This window comes from Euprymna scolopes, chromosome 5, assembly GCF_053919585.1.
Source record: "Euprymna scolopes isolate OS-2025 chromosome 5, ASM5391958v1, whole genome shotgun sequence".
Lineage (NCBI taxonomy): Eukaryota > Metazoa > Mollusca > Cephalopoda > Sepiida > Sepiolidae > Euprymna > Euprymna scolopes.
In genome coordinates this window covers 64,757,480-64,774,906 of record NC_136486.1, presented here as the reverse complement: position 1 = coordinate 64,774,906, position 17,427 = coordinate 64,757,480, and the positions used below count along the sequence as shown (strand labels likewise).

The 17,427-nt window shown below is 35.0% G+C and overlaps 1 long non-coding RNA gene across 1 annotated transcript; it reads left to right on the top strand.

Annotated features, from left to right (window-relative positions):
- The first annotated feature begins 4,179 nt into the window (after positions 1 to 4,179).
- Positions 4,180 to 15,741, top strand: LOC145277093 (uncharacterized). Its single transcript, XR_013868104.1, has 3 exons — positions 4,180 to 4,224; positions 12,947 to 13,015; positions 15,487 to 15,741. It is a non-coding gene; the product is annotated as an uncharacterized LOC145277093 (long non-coding RNA).
- The last annotated feature ends 1,686 nt before the right edge of the window (positions 15,742 to 17,427 follow it).

Here is a 17,427-nt window from a genome sequence, read left to right as displayed (position 1 = left end):
GTATTTGGGTTCACATATCTCTTTATTACCAGAGGAGACTTATTAATAATTTTCAACATTAAAGGCAGTTAAAGAATAAGGATATCATGATCGGCATGTATACATTAACATTCTGCTTCTTTAAGAATTGGAGTAAAACATTACTATAACTGAGACTATCATATGCAAAAATATAATGCCATATTGGCCCAGAATATGTTTATGTATGAATTAAAAATAAACCCATGATGCGAAATTATCCTATGTAGTCATAACCTTACATCTAAAACAAAAAGTTTAACCGTGGTAAGTTACAGGCTTGTTATGGGTGCTGACCCCAACTAGTATTTCGTAGAATTTCTTTGCTTGCAGATTTCAGAGAATACGTGAATACAAATATCGAGGTTGGATAACTACACCGTTTATTCATTTTAGAGTTCCTGTGTATTAAAACATTGCTTCATTGTTTGTATGCACAGCTGTTTCTGATCAAAGAGTAATTGCTGTTTTTCTGACAGATTTACTGAAAGGATTTCTTGCTTTCAGAAATATGTTCTGTGTCTTCGCTGCGTCTTTTTTGTTTCCATGTTTCATTTAATTCTATTCGCTAAACTGCACGAACTCCGGGAGATAAAAGCACGTGTTTATATTCTCGATTCCAAGTGACATCGTTTAGCGTAGAATTCGTTTTCGTCAAATGTTTTAAAACACTTAATAAGTAAATAAAGCGATATTTAATTGTGGAGGTTAATAAATGCAATGCATATCGATTATTGTTCTATTTTTGTTTTGTTTTTGTTTTTTGTAAATACAGTGTAACCCAGATATAAGATACTTCTTTCCGGTCTCCACAATTCTCTTATATCTGGGATTCTTATATCCGGGTTATACTGTACATTAACACAGGCTCAAATTTGAGACCAGAGAAAATCTCCCTTATATCCGTTCTTATATCCGATTACACTGTATATTTTAATAAAAAAACATTTGAAAAAGTGGCCTAAATAGGTTTTATGATTTTTATTGTTTAGAGGAAAATTAATAATTTACATTATTTGGATTATACCCACGACTGTTCTCAGCTTGGTTGTTCTTGTACAATGTTTGCGCCGATGTAACCTTCGATCTTCTTTAGGTGTACGTTGGATAAGTTGGGAATCTATACGGAATTTTGAAAGAAGCAGTTTACTTTTTCCGCCGGGATAAGAATGCTAAATCATGACCAGGTAGACGTGTTGAGTAATTCGCAATTATATTCAGATTATCGCAAGCACTAAAGATCGAACCTTTAACTTTCAAAACAAAGTCACGTTTAAAGCACTACATAAAATTCAGTTTAAAGTGTCAGATATTTAATACACGAGTTGATTTTTTTTATATTCATTCGCCCATGAAGCAAACGATTTACTTTCATACAGATATCTTAAACGTATCTCAACCTTTACAAGATATATTTAAAAAGGAATGTTTATTAGAGTCTTACCTGCTATGCAAACGTTTTGATTATAGATGATTTTAACCCATCAAATAATTATTTCAAATCATTTCTCGTGAATTATTTTGAATATTGAAATCAGCTAATTCTATGTAAAACTTTACCGAGTAAACAATGATATACCAGCAGACATGAAACTAGAAAACATTCAACATCCTCTATGCAAACAGCTATTATCTATTCGAAAGAAAACAAAAAGTTTCATTAGAATGTTACTAGACTTCCTTGTTTAATTTTGCACTTTTATAGACTAAATATTAAATAGAAGCATACGCTAGCATTTTAGTAAATTGTGTTGATGTGTTTTCCTTTGGTCAACTGTTTTTATTTAATATATTTATTTGCTTCCCCACCAAAGCAAATTAGGCACAAGGCCGTTTTTAATGTGGGGTAAAAACCAGCTCCTCTAAAAGTAGGCAAAAAGGGGGCACTCTGGTTACCAAAAATAATAATTGTCCCAGTATAGAGGGTTTCCCCTCCGTTGATTGGTACAAATATCTTAAGTGCAACATCTGCAGAACAGATGGTATTTATTTGCTCCCCCACCGAGCAAATTAGACACAAGGCCAATTTTTAATGTGAGGAGTGAAGGGAGGGGGAAGGGAAAAAGGGGACCAGCTCCCGAGAGGTGGGAAATGGGAGCTGGTTAAAGGTCAGGCATGTGGGGTTGCCCCCACATCTGGTCTTTGCTAGTAATAGCTAGTCATAGCTTGCAGTATCTGCAGAACAGACACTACACTTTGATCCCGACCCGAAGGCTGAGAACAACGAAAAAAAGGCAAGCCTCTTTTCTGTTTATTTAACTGTTTTTATTTAAGCTTCTTTTTTCATAATATCTCAGCTGTTAATTTGAATTCCTAAAAGCCTGTTTCGCTTAGATATAATTCAATAACACCAACGTATACGCAGAAAATGTTTGGGAATTCAGCTATATTTGAAAAAAACATTCACATATTTTAATTACTTTAAGATAAAAATTAAGTTTTCTACTTCTCTCGTTCTGTGTACCAGTGTTGGTTATAATACTAATATTTCTATAAGCATTCGAATAATGACTTCCATTTAGTGTGACGGTACCCTTTGATACAAAGATAATGGTGACATGGTTTGGAACGTCATCTATATGTAAAAGTAATGGTGATTTAATACTTCTTTATCATTATATATGGCTACTTTAGAATTAAGCATATGAACTGTCACCTATGTAATCTTCTATAATATAAATCTCACATGTCTGTTTAAATGTATGTATGCATGTTTGTAGGTCTCGCAAAAACTGTCGACAGAGACGATGGATTTTCAGGAGATTGGTATGGTTTTGAAGCTCGACCCTTCGGGCGACAAATATCGATAAATTGGCAAAAAAAAAACATTAATTCCTTCACTCTCAACTGGGCACTTTTCTACAGGGAGTGGTCTTATTTCGCCGATATTTTCGAGAGTCATCTTTTTTTGTCGATTGCCTAGTCTTAATTTAAACCTACGTCACTTCCGGTTTGGCGATGGGCGCAACAGCTAACGTGTAACGCTTTTTTTCCACTTTCTTTTCCTCCTTCGCGGTACGGGTTCGAGCCTGTTTGCCTACTACATTTTTTTTTTTGCTCAACTTACCTACAAAGACCCGGGCAATGCCGGGCACCCAGGCTAGTTACAAAAATAGCAAAGTTAACTTATTTAAGTAAATTAAGTTCTGTATTCAAGAGGAATAGTGGTTGTTAGTTTACCCGTCACTTAACATAATTTAATATATTCGTAAAATAATAGTGCCTGTTTTTGAGATATCCTTACATAATATTAGAAAAATTAGATTATGTTTATTTGATTAAAAAGAAAAATGAATAATTCGACCATGGTTCGAGTCAGACATCAAAGTGTGAAAAAAGACTTGTCTATAACTTTGATACGCAATTAGGATATTTATGCAGAATTTTATTCACATGAAGAGTGCGGATTTTTTTTTTTTTAAATATTCTGTACGTTTACCTAACAATTTAGTAAATAAATGTAATGTACCATCGAATTTACATTGACATTTCTACCTGGAAATAACAGTCCGTATTCTGTATGAATAGCTACGTCATGTCTTTCAATAAATGTCAAGTAAATCAATGTTAAGTACATCCGTGAGCATGTTTTCTTTAAATATATTTTATAAATGAAAAGCGATTTATGTTATTACGGGGAAAAAATCGGTTATCTTGTTCAAGCCTGGGTTTTTTATGTAACTGGTAGTTTTGGTTTCGAATCGCATTGTTGGTAGACTCGTTACGTTTAGCAGTAAATAACTAAAACGCTGCTCGTGATGATTATGTATATATAAGCGCTTTGATTTATATTCACTTCTGTGATAGCAGAATTATTGGTTTAAATTCAATCAAAATCCCTTCGCTAATGATGCTATAAGGGGAAAATCTCCGAAGATAATTAAATCCATACCAAACCATAAAAAAATGGAAACCTAGAAACTGTGTGCAAATAGTAAGAAATTTATTTTGGTGATATAAATACTAAATCTGATAAATAACTGTAGAAAATTTAAAACAGGAAAAAAAAAATCACAAATATAACACTGGTATTTTGACGGCCAGTCCAACTTGGGTGAAAAGGGGTGTTTCCTTAACATGAAATGGTGTCACATGACTATTCTAAAAAATAAAAATATATAAATAGTAAAAAAAAAGTTTTAAATTAAATAATACTCGGAACGAGAGTAAGTGTATTTCCATCTCTTTGTCGGAAGACACCAAAGGGTAAGTAGTCGAAGCTTTAAATGTTTTCTTTCGTTAAGTGATGTTTTTCTCACATAATATTTGTTTTAGATACTCCTTCTGCCATTAAATTTTTTAGATAAAAACTACATTCGATATCTAGCCGAATAAATGCGTTATTATTGAGTAAAAGTAGTGTATGGCATAGACCATTAAAATAATCCCATGCGATTACCACTTTATCGACTTTATGCTACATATATTGTTAAAAATGTTTTGCAAACCATTAATGAAATAAAAACATTAAAATAATGTATAGGCTCTGCTTTCTAAAAGATTGTAAGCACAAATAAGCTGCTATACAACTATTTGGTCCTCGAATTTAAGCTATCATAAGCTTACAAAAGTTAACCACAGGTAACTTGTATACTTCGAAGTGGATGTTGGTAGCTTTTTGATGAGCAAACATTGTAAGTTCTAGTGGCGGTTTTAGTGTGGACTGTAAGAACAATTGATGGGACGTGTAACGATTTCCTCAGATTTTGGAGCAGTACAGCAAATAATTGATCCTGACTTCCTGAAGACAAAACTTTATTGAAGAGTCAAAGTTTTTCGGTCTTTTTTTTTTCTAAGACACGTAGCACCGCTTATCAAGGTTCAAAGGCCATTCGCGAATAAGTTTGTAAGTTGGCCAACAACTTAGCGATTGTTAATGGTGAAATTTGGCTAGAAATTCATTTATTGGTAGCAGGACATCAAAATTTTTATTGCACTTGTAAACGATGACCCCGTTCTGGGGAAACAGGTAAGTTCTACAGGCGGGCAGTTCTAGGAAAAAAGCTTTTCCTGGAATTTTAGATTTAGGCACAGAATAAGGTAAATTATTGATCGTGGTTGTGAGTAGACGAATGCTATTTGTGAAATAGTATCGGACATAGATTGAAGCTCACTTTCATTTGCTATGAAAATGGCGATATGGCTGAGACAGGCTCGTGCCGTCTCTTCTGTGGGGGGTGCAAGTAAGAAAGAGCATCACCTACTAGATTTCGTAGCTGGTTTTAAACTATCATGGTAAAAGTACTCCGAGCAGCTTTTCACTAGATGTAGCAAGAATACTTCATTTTAAGGCATATTTGGCTCTTCAACAGGTAGAGGATTGCGTCGGTGAGGTATTTTCTGAAACTATAGAATGACGCAATTACTTTTCCAGCCAACTAGGTGACATATTTTATGTATGTCTTCCATTTCAGGTCAAGGGTAAATTTCGGTTCCAGAATCATGCCGAAGTGTGTACTCCTTTGAGACGAGTTGTTAATATCACTTGTGACTAAGGGATCGCCGCGTTGGTGAAATAATAGAAGCTTGGTCTTGGATGCGTTAAAATTAACCAACGTTTTATCTCCTTGCATCACGTGGTCGAAAGACCCTGAGAGATCGGGATGGTAGCGTCTCTTGCGTAGGTCTACGAACGCACTTTTAATTTGATTTGGGAGATCACTGAAGATAGTAAGCAAGAGTTCGTCCTGGGATGGATCTTTGAAGCACACTCGTATTGGTACTTGGAGATTCGGATTTTGTTCATCGACGATTACTTATATAAGCATATCATAGGGGAACGGGTTCGATGATTTAAGACCTTTCCAGGCATTTCATATAGAATTAAACCTTTATGCAAAATTCAATAACATGCCTTTGATATGCCGAGATCTATTTCTATAGAGGATACTCCCGTCAGTCACTGATCCTATGTGAAGTTACAGCCAGTATATCCGCTGTAGATCTCGTAGGACGGAAACAATATTGCTTTCTTTGCTGAGGTTGACAATTTCTATCATAGATTCGTTAACTTACTCATAGCACACAGAATACTAATCGGTCTGCACTGAGATGCAGAAGACGGATCTTCGGTATGTTAAGTACTGGAGGAACTGTTTTTTCCAAGGTGTTCAAACGCATTTTTTTAATAGGTATTGGTTGAACAGCTTTGCAAGAACTAGTTCCAGTTGCTGCTTTTTGACTACTATAACAGATATCGTCAGGTCCAATTTCCTTTTTAGTATCCTATCAAAAAGTGTTAACTTTCGGTTAGCATAAAACCTTTCAATGAATAAATACAAGATATGTATTTGAATATATTTATAATTTTAGTTCGCTGTCCAACATATGCAGAGTTTGTTTTTGTTTTGTGTTAACGTGCAACAAATACGTAGATAGGCGTGCATCAAATTTATTTGAAAAAGTTATTTATACAAAACGAATGGTGTTCATGTTACGTTCACTTTTTATATTTTAATTAAAATGTAAAACCAATGTTTATATATTTTTTTTGAAAAGACAAATGGCGTCGAGCTCGAGTTGAATACGTTAAGTTACGTAAAATGAGTTCAAGCTACAAAACATAAAATGCTGTTGGAAATTCCCTCCAATGTTAAGGTGACATAAGCTGACATTTTCAGTGGGGTTCTGTCACGTTAACATATTCAGTAAGTTTCTAACAGTATTTTGTCAATTTTTTTAGTTTGAACTCCTTTTACTAAACTTAACGTTTTCAACTAAAAGCTCGCCGCAATTTGTTTGGGTTTTTTTTTGTTTTTCAAGAATATCGATAAACACTTTCGAACCGATTACGTTTTAAAATTAGTAAAATTACTAAAAACGCTTCCAGATAGGTAGAAGCGTAACGTATCTTACCTTTGAGTAGATTTATTTGCTTTTAATTTATCGAATTTGTATAGGAAAACAAACCCGAGCTATTAAACCTAACATATGCGATACGATTTAGAAAAACCACCATTGGAAGTTAGTATCCCAAATAATAATAGATATAATAGATAAAACAGCTGAAAAGTTAACGAAATACTTTTTTTTTTTTTTTTTTTTTTTTTGTACATCATGAACAGTGGAATCTTGATAATTTCCAGTAATTATAACAGCAACCGAACTCTTAGGAAAATAACTGGAAAATATACCCGGTGATCCAAGTGCAGGATATACAAACACGTCAACCGGTAAAATCTTTAAGAAATCTAAAATGTATGAGAGGGCAGGCTAATGACTGACATCTCGTATATTGTCCCATTTCCCAACTAGAAATCAATAAAATTTAAAAATGCGGATCTGGATAAAAAAAACGTTTAGGGTTTTTGAGTTACATTACGTTTTACGATCTCTTGTGTGAGATACAAAATACATAAAGCTCTCCTCGCCAGGTTTAGTATGGATTTCTGAATGTTATGTAAGCGCGGTCAGTATTCTGCATAAGTTACGTAATTTTATAAAACATACTATACGTAAAACCATAAGTTGTAAGTTTTTTTTGTTTTTTTTTTATGAAACTTAACTAGTGTTTACTGGTATTCTAGTAGAGATTCGACGTTGGAATGTATGTTTACCCCTGACATATTTTACTTTCATTGAAATCTGTAAAATCACTTCAATCCTCCTCACAATTACTTAGTTTAAATGGAATAAATGGAGACGCTCTGATATTGTAGCTTTTTTAAAACTGCAAAACTTAAATGATTTTTTTTTTTTAATTCTTGCAGATTTCGTATGTTATACTGTTTTATCGATTTTTATATATTAAGTTGCGATTTCAGAATCAAAAATATCCATATGACTTGGGTGCATTAGTTTGAACCGAAATAAAAACCTATAACCGGACTTCCTTCAGCCATAACCGAAACCAAAGCTTACGAAGAATTCTTGATAAAATTATTTTTAAAAATACATGACTTAAGTGCCATCAGCTATAATCAAACCAAAACTTATAAATTCTTTAAAAAATATTTATGGCAATAAATGGAAGTACATAACAATTAAACGACCCGGATGTAAGCGTGACACAAAACACACTATCGGATTACTATATAGATACTAGTGTAGATTGCATGTTAAACTCTTCCGTATATCTACTTTAACAATAAAACCGTATACAGTTCAAGAAAGAAGCTTTATAGAATTTTGGCTGTTTTAGATATGACTTTGTTTACAATAAAATTTTCCGGATCTACTGGTTATTAAATTATCTGAAATACGAAATTGTTACAAAATACTATACCTAAATTCTGTTAAGAATGACGTTAATATTTCAGTATGGTTATTTGGCATGAGTATTAAAGTTTCATATGAATTTTATTTTTATAACTTTTGCGTACTATTACTACTTTGTAATCTATGCATGAAAAGATGTTTGTAGGGACACGTCCCCTTCCTATATACTCAACAAATTTTTGATCTATACCTTGATTTGGTATAGTATTCAGATGTGGAAATTTTAATCGGTTTACATCCGCGAAAAAGGGATGCTAAGGCGTCTAAATCTTTAAAAAATTGGTACGTGGGAGGTCACAAGATTTTTATCTGCTTTCAACTGTTTCACTACTTCGCATGCGCGAATAGTTTACATTGTTAAAAATAAGTAGCTTTGACATTTTTTTAAAGTACGTGTCAAGTTGTCCTGGTTACTGTACTCGACTCTCTTCAGGTTTCGATCTCGACTCTTGTATTTTTTTTTTATACAAGTGAATTTAAAAACATTCTTATGGAATCTTAGGAATTGAACATCCCGTTTAATACCGGGCAACGTCTGTCTCTCATGTAGTAAAAAAGCGGTAATTCTATTTGGCACGCCATGACGCCAAATTTTTTCAGTCATAAAAACTTATATTTACATTTTAATCTCGTGATTAAACATTAAATATTAAAAACTGCGTTTATTTTTAATATCCAATAACGGAGTTGAAGTAAATGATTTCGATTTTAAAACAACTATTTGATAAATCTGTTTGGCGTACTCATGAATTCTTTTCTAAGTTTATTTTTACTAGAATGTTTAGACATTTACCTAGCGAATAAACATAAAAATGTATGAAACCCCGTTTATTTGAAAATCAAAATTATACAATTTTCTTTTTCCAAAAAAAGAATTACCCGTAAAAAAGCACAATATTTAATCAATATTTTAAGCAGTTTTGCTTACTGCAACACGAAGAAAAGTATATATTTAATCAACGATACATTGTAAATTGATTTCTGTTACGAGTAATTTTACAAACATAATTTGCGAACTTAATCCGCCATCACTCATGAAAATATAATTATCTTTTTGTAAATAAAAATCATTAAAACCGCCTGCAGATATTTACACTAGGTAAATAAGTGAATTCGCTACTTTGGTGATTGAAACTAGTTTAAGAAATAGATAAACTTAGATAAACGTATATTTAGAAAAAAAAAAATGAACCAAATATAAATATGCGTACACTTTTATTTTAATTTTTTTTCAAACTAACCATGTTTCAACATTGTCTCAAAGTTGTTTAGATTAACATGGTATCCATTTTTATTAGATGTTTTACTTTTTTCTGTAGATTTATGGGTAAATAAAATTCCGTTCAGCTTATTTGCAGCGATTCACAAATGTTTCCAATGTAGATCCAGTATTTTTCTTTGTGGTATCTAATTTCAGTATACATATGCAGAGTACGGACCGTGTGTAAAAAAAAAAAAAAAAAAAAAAAAAGCTATTTTGTATATGATTTAATAGTTAAATTCAATTTTTGCGATATAGTTATTTAAATTGTGGAATGTACAGAATAGTTAAAGGTCTATATGATCTTTTCCTAATACGGGTTAATACAAGTGTGCACATGGGATTTCTGGGAAAAGCGTCCTGATTTGTTATGACGCTATTTACTATAAATATTTTGTGGTAAATATACTGTACTTTTTATAATGCATGTATCTGAATGCCTGTATTCTGGAGTAATCCAAGTAAAAATGGAAATTATATTGATACTTAGATTAAGTATAACATTTCGTTATTAGTTATAGCATGACGTATATCTCCAGTAGAATATTACTTAAAATTAATGGATAATGAACACCATTATCCGTTGTGGCATGAGTTAGATTTATCAAGTATTTTCAAGTCTTGCTCAAACATAAGACATAAATTGTCGCTCATTACACAATAGTTTGGATAACGTATTCAGATTGATTAAACATTATCCACAATATTGTTTTGATAAAGATATATTAAACGTCACAAGTGTTTTTTTTTTTTTTTTTTTTTTTTTTTTTTTTAATGATTGTGAATGAGATAATCAAAACGTTTATATTCTATTCACTAAAAACAGCAAATACCAATCAGGATGAAGTATTCTTTCGATCAGGAAAAGCACTTCACAGCTATTTATATATCTGTCGCATTAAACTTCATGATTTAGTTTTGTTTTAAATACTGACAAAACTAAGTTAATTTTGAACTCTTAAATATGCGCGCTTGCGCGTACACAAATAGCCATTCAATTTAAAAGGAATTGCATTAATATCCTAAAACTATTTTGCGAAAAATGAAATACGATATTCGTTTTCAGCATACCCGAAAACAGTTGCCATTTTAAGGTGGAATGTAAGTTCGGTTTGAAAGCTGCTTGAAATGAATTTTATTCAGGAGTTTATTTTTTTTTGGGGGGGGGGTATGAATCAGTAAATATAAATTTGGTTTTAACTTTGATTGTTCGTAAAAATTAAACGGAAAACGCTGATATAAAAACAATCAACCAAAATTAAATAAAACTGTATTTTAAGTCTTGTCGACTCCTACATTTACTCAAAATTCTTTACTACAATAATTGGTGGATCTAAAACTTCATCTATAAAATGAACATTTTCGTATTAAAACTGGACGTCTCATAAACTATGTATCTCACTGCTCTTCAATGCCTGTAAGTTATGTCCCTTGCCTTTAACAGCAAGCAGGCATTTGGGATTTAACTTTTCTAATACGTTAAGTGGTGTAAATAGAAAATAAATTATTGGTGTACACACAGGTTTTTACTAAATCTTTTCATAGTGTTTCAGTCTCAATGCTGGAGTCCCTGGGCCCAACTCCCTTCCTCATCTAGATTAATGATCTCCCAAATTACATTCTAAGATCATCCGTAGACATTTATGTTGACATTACCATCCATGGCAACACTTCAAAGGTCGTAAATGACAGTTCCCTCCGAGTGTCTCCCTTCAGATCTTGGTCCTGGATATGACCTTAAACTATATCCGATGGTGAGGCTCCAGCTTGCGGGCTTTGGGGAGTGTGGAGCCACCCTTTAATTGGTATTGATCCCAGGTCCACTCAGATCCGGAGTGGTAGTACCTGTTAGGGTCCCAACTATGGGTCAAATAGAAACCGACTTGAAAACAACAAATTCTATTAAAAAATTTTCTTCCAAATTTTTGGATTCAGCATTAAATAACCTAAAAGGGTTGATATGCCGTAAAACAAACAACCAACCAACCCTTTAGATCTTAAGCACGTGATGCAGTGGGGAAAGATGTCTGATTACTTTTAATCCATCCAAAACTAACCTATCTTTACACCATCAACGCTCTTATCGCCATCTGGCATCAATTGAAATGAATGGCTCTCTTTGGAGGCTCTGTTTTGATAAGCTTTAGGAGCTGACCTTTACTCCTGATCTGAAATAAAATACGTACATCAAATCCATCGCCAAGGTCGTTGGAAAGATGATGGGTTCATTCTACCGCTCCAGTAGATATCCTACTTCTGATGCAATTCTCTACCTGTATAAGAGCCAAGTACATCCAAGGATGGAGTACTGTTGCCCCTGTGCAGGAGCTGCTAGAACCTCACCTTGCCTTGATAGTTCAAAATGGACGACGTAGCCTAATGGGGTATGCATCTTTATCTTCCCTATAACCTCTTTCCCACAAGTCTTCCTTATCCTTATTTCAATGGCAAGTGCTCCAATCTGTTCTCCCTTTGTCAAACTTTCAGGAAAACCTTCATCTAGCTGAAACCACTATCAATAATTCTCCCTACTCCTTATCTGTGCGTAGACGTAAACGTAGATTTCATGAACAAAACTTATTTCTTGAACTGCACGCCTATATAACTCTCTTCCGTTTCCCTGTTTTTAAGCTGACTACAATATGATCAAATCCTATGTGAACAAGTTCTTGATGAGCTATCCCCTTAATCACATTTTGAAATTTTTTAATAACTATTACTACGATATTCTTCCATTGACTATCATGCTCTAATTAACCCTCGACTGGCCTCCGGGTCTTGATAAGTGGTGACTCTCTGTAAAAAAAAAAGCCACTATTTTATTCCAAATGACGAATTAGGTGAAAAAAACAAAGTGAACGATGCTTGTCTAGAATAGTCTTAGATGAAAAATCACGCAAATGTTAATTTAATTTCCGTTGTACATTTCATCTGTTGTGGTGTTCGTCGCGAGACAGTCGCTCTTTTACGCATATTTGGTTCTCTTGCACACTTTTCTGTGCCAATAATTCTCACATTCTAGTGGCCCAGAAGTAGTTACCCATTAAAACTTTATTTTTAAAAAATATACTCGCCAAATTTGAAATGAAGTTGCATCAATCCTTCCAAGATTTTTAAAGTTTCATTTTATTACTTATAACGTTTATATGCTATTAACACTATAGTAAATTGTTTTTGTAAAAGTTTATTTTAATTAAAATAATGTTCGTTAAGTGCCCCCCCATTTTTCTTTCATTCTTTTGCCCCACCTAATGCGTTCCATTAAGCATTACTGTGTTTATAGCCCTAATTTCAATTAATTTTTTTTTTTTTTTCAACAAGTGTTAAGTTTAATTTTGCAAATCCTTTCTTGGCGATCAGATCTGCTGATCCCGGCCGCCAGTTAAATTCGCAACCATGCGATATTCTGTTCTCAAGGATGTTCTGCAAGCATGTTTTTGTCTCTTATAGCCCCATCTTGCTGTAGCCCATCTTGCTGGAATCACATCACCTGGGGTTAGTTTTGAACCCAAGTTCTTGGTAAGTTTTCAATCATTGTGCGGTAGCGTTCACCTGTTACTGTGATCTTATTTGCATCCTCATCCTCAAAAAAAAAAATAAGGCCCAATTATCTCTTGAGCAGTTACACTGCACCATACTGTACATTTTATGAGGTGTAGTTCGTGCTGTTGAATAGGTCTGGGGTTTTTTGTTGCCCAAATTCGATAATTTTGATTGTTAATAAAGCCATTTAAATGAAAATGGGCATAAGATAGAATTCGTGCAACGGTTCAAATATTAATCAGTAATTGTCTGTTTAAGAATGCAAGCATATTTTTATCGATTTTTCTTTTTTCTTTTTTTTTTTTACCTGGAGGTAACTACTTATCAAGGCCCAGAAGCCATTCTGATTGTGTGTACAGTAATCAATGGGATAGTGTTGTAGTATTTGTTAGTATTGGAGATTTTATAGTGTCATTAAGGAAGCGATTCATCAGGAATTTGTGTTGGACTTGAAAACTTCCAAGTTGAAGTCAGGTGGGGAAACAGGCAAGCGGTAGAGTTCCACAGGCGTGCAGTTCTAAGAAGCTTTGTTCATGGAATCTACGTTTCGATTTAGGCACAGATAGTGGGGAAAATTGAGTTTCAGCTAGACGGGTGTTTATCATGAAAGATTGGCGAGGGGGGCAGAGATTGGAGCTCAGACGAGCACTTGCCATGGAAATAATAAAACAAAGATAGGCTCGCAACATCTCTTCTGTGGGAGATACGTTGCTGGGAAGAGAAAAGGGCATCCCCCACTAAGCCATGAAGTCTATTTTGTACTGTCAAGGCAGGATAGGCTGTTTCTAGCAGCTCCTGCCCAGATGTGGCAGCAGGATTCCATCCTTGGACGAACTTGGCTTTATATAGAGAATTGCATTAACGAGATCTTCTGGAGCGGTAGAAGGAACCCACCATTTTCCCAGCGACCTTGGCAACAGACTTGATGTACGTGTTTCATTTCAGATCAGGAGTAAAAGTCAAACCCAGAAGCTTATCAAAACATGGGTTTCCTCTAGACGAGTCATCCATTTCAATTGATGCCAGCTGGGGAGCAGAGCGTTGATGTAAAGATAAGAGCTTGGTTTTAGATGCATTAAAAGTAACCAGCCACCTCTTTCCCCCCCTCTAACATGTGCTCAAGATCAGAGAATCAGAACTTTGTCATTTACAGCCTTTGATGTGTTGCCATAGATGGTCGTCATCAGCATAGATGTATAACGAATGATTTAAGCATGTTTTGGGAGATCATTATAGATCAGGAAGAGTTGGGCCCAGGATGGACCCCCCCCCCGAGGGACTCCAGCATTAATATTGCAGGCCTCTAATTTCTGCCCATCAACCACTACTCTTAGAGCCTATCAGAAATGCTTCAATAATTGAGAAAACATTTCCAGTTATACCGTATCTGGAAATCTTATGACGTAGGTCTTTGTGCTATACCGTATCGAAGGTATTTGATAAGAGCAATTGCCCTAGAAAGGAAGCCTTTGTTGAGATTCGCTAATCCTATGAGATATAACCGTTAGCACATCTGCTGTAGATCTAGCAGAATGGAAACCATATTGCATGTCACTAAGGTTATTTCTGCTGAGGTGGTTGACTACTTTTCTAGTTAATATGGATTCTAGCAACTTAATCATGACACACAGGAGACTTAGTGGTCTGTACTGAGAGGGAGATGAATTCTTAAATACAGGGCATACTGATGAGGTTTTCCAGGGTGTTGAAAAGCACTTAAGGCAACTCTTAAAGTTTTGGTACTCATGCACTTATTGATCCGTACTGAAATATTATTTAAAAGGCCATTCTTAACATGGAGAGGAGTGTTTTGTATCCATTCTGTACTTTACCCTTACAATTGAATTAAAAAAAAAAAACTTTAAACTTGGAAACACGATTTTAAAAAATAGGGCGGATCAGTAAGTGCATTAGTACCAGTTTTGTAAGTATGGGGCAAGTTCTGGTTGAAGCTTATTTAACACTATAATTGGAATGCCGTCAGGGCCAGTTGCTTTACTAGAATTAAGGTTCTTGATTAGCTTGGCAACATGTTAAAAATTCATCGGATGATTGGACGGCTTGTACAACAAAGGACTTAATCTTTGGCATAAAAACTTTATTACCTGTCTGCCAGTAATCGTAAAATTTGTAGAATTTAATGGTAAAGTTGTTGATATCTTGAACCTTCAGATGAACTAAGGGCTTCAATATTTTCGGCAGCTAAAGTAAATAGCTTCCATTCATATTTTTGCTACTGCCTATAAAAACTGATTTAATATCTTAGTCGCATCGGATTTAATGCGTGGATTTCATTTTTGGATAATGAAACGAGGCTTAAATTATAACATAGGCCAGGTGTTTTAGAAGTATTATAAAATTCAATGAAAATTAGTTTTGTATTTATCATGTAAACTTTAATTTTTAAGTTTTTGTTTAAAAATAAAAACAATCTTGTCTTTGTTTAGGTATGAGTTATCTGTCCCTGACAATAGAAGGCAACCAGTGATCTTCCCCTGGACAAGAAGGAACCAGAGTGATCTCTCCTGATTTTTATAAATACTATAAACACGGGTGCGGCTAATTTTATTTTATATTGAGCTCAGCACGAGCTGGAAAGATACAATACCCTGCTTTTCTCAACTTGCATAGCACTACGAACAGCTTTTCACTGTAAACATTGGATATATTTGCCGTCAAAATACTATGGAGCAAGAAGGCGTGCTTTTATTAAAGCAACTCGTCAAATTGCAACAAGATAACATTGAACTGGGGAAAGAAATGCAGTCGTTCCAGCATATCGTGAATGAAACAAAAATAAAAGGAATAACCCTCGATGGAACTGGATATAACTAGCGTGAAATGGATGCTAGGACACCTCGATATACTAAACGTTTTGCCGGTTGCAGAAAGACGTCACAATCAGGAAGATCGATGAATTAAAGATTGTCCAGCAGTTGAACTCGAGTGACACTTTTGCGGGGTGATGGACCCCCCCCCCCAAAAAAAAACATATCGTAAATTTAAGGCGTCCAAAGAAACGGAAGCCACAAGCAAAACGAAGTAGAAAGTCGTTTGTTTACAAATGGTACCTTGGATAAATTTTCTGCTCGCAGACAGACAGCTGACTAACATGCTTCACCTTGAGGGGGATGGAGAAACAATTTCTGGTGTGTACTCCAGAATTACCCCCTTCAGTTACTTGAGATAATTATGATACCAAAGTCATGCGATCTTTGGACGGGTGCAAAAAAAAAAATCCCGTAACTGCACTCTCCCATTCTATCCAAGCGTTTACAGATACAGGGGCCAGACTTACTCGATTCGGGCTTGAGATTCAGACTACTCAGGTATTCGAATGAGTACTTGATACCAACTACCCACTGGATAAGTGGCATAACTGCCTACACATCAAGGGAGTTCTGTTTTTGTACATAAGGGTAGGATCAAAAACACAAGAGGTATATGTATCGGACAATATATCCATTTTCTAGTTGTCACAAACGTTAAAGCATTTGTACCTCTTTACTTCCGATTTCCCAACATCAATTTCACAGAACAGCTCTGCAAGAACAAAAGAAACGGCTCCTTGCGGATGCCTACGCAGAACACCAGTTCCAAAGAAACCAGACTATCCAATTCAAGCCAACAAACCAAAAGACAAGAATTGGAACAATGGCTAAAGATGCATTCAACTTTAATGTGTTCAACACTTGTTCACATTAACCACTAGACAATGGCCGATAAACCCTATCAAATAAAATTCCTCTCGGACGTTACACCAACAGCAGTCCACATGCGGATACCTGTTCCCGGTGACTGGAAGAAAAAAGTGGAGCAGGACATAGATGTTGCATTGGAGAGAATAGAACCAGTACCAGTAGTACTTGGTGTTCAAGAATTGTGGTCACGCCAAAAAAGGATGGGTCCCAAAGTCTGGCTGTGGATCTACAGAAGTTGAATGGTGCCACTATGAGGAGAAATGCATCACACCTCCTCCCATTCAATCAGGTCTCTGCGATACCAACAACCACTATAAAAACGGTACTATGCGCATGGAATGGATACCAGTCTGACGCTACCTACAGCCACACAGGATGCCACCACGTTCATTACAAAGTGGGGTCAATATTGGTACTGTCGACCTCAAGGATTCCATAGATCAGGAGATGGTTACAATCGTCGGTTTGATGACATCTTGTGGACAGCTCGAAACACCCAGTGTATAAGCTATGGGGCGACTCTGGCACACTATTGGCTATATAAATCAGTGCCAGCAAAGCGATTACTTAATCCAGACAAGTTCTACTTTTCTGCATGGAGGTAAAATTTACAGTGTCTAGTTATTGCAAATGATGTTGACCCCCCCCCCTCAAAGAACGACGTAAACCATCTTTAACTGCCATACT